We start from the raw sequence: 4,110 nt of genomic DNA, 5'->3' as shown, positions 1-4,110 counted from the left end.
CCAAGGCCAGCAGCATGCCATGCCACGGCCAAGGCTGCCAGCCAAAGCCAGCAGCATGCCATGCCAAGGCCTAGGCCAGCAGCATGCCATGCCACGGCCAAGGCAGCCCAGCCAAAGCCAGCAGCATGCCATGCCAAGGCCTAGGCCAGCAGCATGCCATGCCACGGCCAAGGCAGCCCAGCCAAAGCCAGCAGCATGCCATGCCACGGCCAAGGCAGCCCAGCCAAAGCCAGCAGCATGCCATGCCAAGGCCAAGGCCAAGGCCAGCAGCATGCCATGCCATGCCACGGCCAAGGCCAAGGCCAAGGCAGCCCATCCGAAGCCAGCAACATTCCATGGCAAGGCCAACGCAGCCCAGCCAAAGCCGGCGGCATGCCATGCCAAGGCCAAGGCCAGCCGCATGTCTTGCCACGGCCTTGTCCCGCAGCGTGGCGTGCCTTGGCCTTGGGCTAGAACATCGCATGCCACGCCCTTGGCAAGCAATCCTGTCCCTCGTGTAATTGCCATTTGGTTTGGCTTTGACTTACGTATATGTTGCCCTGCGAAATGCTTGTCCCTCGGGTAATAGCCGGTTTGGTTGCCTTTGACTTGCGAACACGTTGCTAGTGCTTTCCCCAGTGGAAGCTTGTTGGGAAAAGTATGTCCCTCGGAAGTTGCCTGTTGCGTTTGTTATTTGCATTCGAGCTATCCGATGCTTGCTGGGTTTCTCTAAGAGTTTTTGCACGTTCGTCGGGCTTTTTAATTATTTATTTACTCATAAAAATTATAATAAAATAAATTAAAAATAAAAAAATAATTAAAAAAATTACTATAATTACTAGTGCCTCATCTTATAATTGTTGGAATTTTTCTAGAATTTTTTGAGTATTTTTAGTAATTTTTATTATTTTTTAAGTATTAAAATTGAAATAAATTAAAATAAAATATTCCGGTGGCCAAATATTTTTTTATAATTTTTTTTATGGTGTATTAAATTATTTCATACAACTTTCATGTTGAAAGTTTTGGCAAAAAACCATTACTTTTTAAAAAAACCCCATTATGACTCCTCGAACATGCTTGATGTTTCCTCCTGCCAGATTGAAAAGGGCTTAACAGGCTATTATAAGGGGGGGGCACCTCCCTTAAGGCTGGCCAGCATGGCCAGGCCACAGGCCACGCCTATGCCTAGGCGGGCGCTTGGCACATGCCATCGCTTGGCTTGTGGCATTGGCTTGTGGCATCGAAACTACATAGCCAAGCACGGGATGCGTCGAGTGGCGGCCCGCGGCGGTGGCGGTGGCACGTTGGCCTAGGGCAGCATGCCATGCCACAGCCTTGGCCAGCAACATGGCATGCCAAAGCCTTGGCCAGCAGCATGCCATGCCCTGGCCTTGGCAAGCATGTCATGCCACGGCCTTGGCCAGCAGCATGCCATGCCACGACCTTGGCCAGCAGCATGCCATGCCCCGGCCTTGGCCAGCATGTCATGCCACGGCCTTGGCCAGCAGCATGCCATGCCACAGCCTTGGCCAGCAGCATGCCATGCCACAGCCTTGGCCAGCAACATGGCATGCCAAAGCCTTGGCCAGCAGCACGCCATGCCCCGGCCTTGGCAACCTTGCCAAGCCACGGCCATGGCCAGCAGCGTGCTATGCCCCGGCCTTGGCCAGCAGCGTGCCATGCCACGACCTTGGCCAGCAGCTTGCCATGCCCCGGCCTTGGCCAGCATGTCATGCCACGGCCTTGGCCAGCAGCATGCCATGCCACGGCCTTGGCCAGCAACATGGCATGCCGCGGCCTTGGCCGGCAGCATGCCATGCCGCGGCCTTGGCCGGCAGCATGGCAAGCCCAAGCCTTGGTCAGCAGCAGCATGCCATGCCAACGCCTTGGCCAGCAGCATGCCTTGCCACGGCCTCGGCCATCAGCATGCCTTGCCACGGCCTCGGCCATCAGCATGCCTTGCCACGGCCTCGGCCATCAGCATGCCTTGCCACGGCCTTGTCCAGCAGCATGGCATGCCCGGCCTTGGCCAGCAGCATGTCATGCCACGGCCTTGGCAAGCATGCCAAGCCACGGCCTTGGCAAGCATGCCATGTCCCTCGGGTAATTGTACAAGTTGCCTTGCGAAATGCATGTCCCTCGGTTAAATTGCCATTTGGTTGGCTTTGGCGTGCGAACGAGTTGCCTGTGCTTTCCTTGTGGAAGCTTGTTGCGAGAAGTATGTCCCTCGAAAGTTGCCTGTTGCGTTTGTTATTTGCATTCGCGCTAACCGGTGCTTGCTCGGCCTCTCTAAATGTTTTCGCGCGTTCGTCGGGCTTCTTGGTCCTTCGGGGGGTGATTCGTTTTGGGGGGCTGGTGCACAGTGTACGTCGTGGCGCGTGAGTTGTGTTCGGTTTGTGCGAGTTGGACGGATCCCTGCCTGTGCAGCGAACTCCACTGGTGCATTCCTCCATGTCCCTCGGGTTGTCTTCGACTCGCCTTCGGGTTGCTTGCGCTTCCCTAGTGGAAGGTGCCTTGCGAAAAGCGTGTCCCTCGGGTAATTGCCATTTGGTTGGCTTTGACGTTCGAACGAGTTGCCTATGCTTTCCTAGTGGAAGCTTGTTGCGAAAAGTATGTCCCTCGAAATTTGCCTGTTGCGTTTGTTATTTGCATTCGCGCTAACCGGTGCTTGCTCGGCCTCTCTAAATGTTTTCGCGCGTTCGTCGGGCTTCTTAGTCCTTCGGGGGGTGATTCGTTTTGGGGGGCTGGTGCACAGTGTACGTCGTGGCGCGTGAGTTGTGTTCGGTTTGTGCGCGTTGGACGGATCCCTGCCTGTGCAGCGAACTCCACTGGTGCATTCCTCCATGTCCCTCGGGTTGTCTTCGACTCGCCTTCGGGTTGCTTGCGCTTCCCTAGTGGAAGGTGCCTTGCGAAAAGCGTGTCCCTCGGGTAATTGCCATTTGGTTGGCTTTGACGTTCGAACGAGTTGCCTATGCTTTCCTAGTGGAAGCTTGTTGCGAAAAGTATGTCCCTCGAAAGTTGCCTGTTGCGTTTGTTATTTGCATTCGCGCTAACCGGTGCTTGCTCGGCCTCTCTAAATGTTTTCGCGCGTTCGTCGGGCTTCTTAGTCCTTCGGGGGGTGATTCGTTTTGGGGGGCTGGTGCACAGTGTACGTCGTGGCGCGTGAGTTGTGTTCGGTTTGTGCGAGTTGGACGGATCCCTGCCTGTGCAGCGAACTCCACTGGTGCATTCCTCCATGTCCCTCGGGTTGTCTTCGACTCGCCTTCGGGTTGCCTGCGCTTCCCTAGTGGAAGGTGCCTTGCGAAAAGCGTGTCCCTCGGGTAATTGCCATTTGGTTGGCTTTGACGTTCGAACGAGTTGCCTATGCTTTCCTAGTGGAAGCTTGTTGCGAAAAGTATGTCCCTCGAAAGTTGCCTGTTGCGCTTGTTACTTTCATTCGCGCTAACCGGTGCTTGCTCGGCCTCTCTAAATGTTTTCGCGCGTTCGTCGGGCTTCTTAGTCCTTCGGGGGGTGATTCGTTTTGGGGGGCTGGTGCACAGTGTACGTCGTGGCGCGTGAGTTGTGTTCGGTTTGTGCGAGTTGGACGGATCCCTGCCTGTGCAGCGAACTCCACTGGTGCATTCCTCCATGTCCCTCGGGTGATCGCCTTTAGGTTGTCTTCGACTCGCCTTCGGGTTGTCTGCGCTTCCCTAGTGGAAGGTGCCTTGCGAAAAGCATGTCCCTCGGGTAATTGCCATTTGGTTGGCTTTGACGTTCGAACGAGTTGCCTGTGCTTTCCTAGTGGAAGCTTGTTGCGAAAAGTATGTCCCTCGAAAGTTGCCTGTTGCGCTTGTTATTTGCGTTCGCGCTAACCGGTGCTTGCTCGGCCTCTCTAAATGTTTTCGCGCGTTCGTCGGGCTTCTTGGTCCTTCGGGGGGTGATTCGTTTTGGGGGGCTGGTGCACAGTGTACGTCGTGGCGCGTGAGTTGTGTTCGGTTTGTGCGAGTTGGACGAATCCCTGCCTGTGCAGCGAACTCCACTGGTGCATTCCTCCATGTCCCTTGGGTAAATGCCTTAAGGTTGTCTTCGACTCGCCTTCGAGTTGCCTACGCTTCCCTAGTGGTAAAGGTCCTTGCGAAAAGCCCTGTC

Source organism: Camellia sinensis, unplaced genomic scaffold (genome assembly GCF_055761805.1).
Source record: "Camellia sinensis isolate YWXY unplaced genomic scaffold, ASM5576180v1 Unanchor673, whole genome shotgun sequence".
NCBI classification, from domain to species: Eukaryota; Viridiplantae; Streptophyta; class Magnoliopsida; order Ericales; family Theaceae; genus Camellia; species Camellia sinensis.
This window is presented reverse-complemented; position numbering follows the sequence as displayed.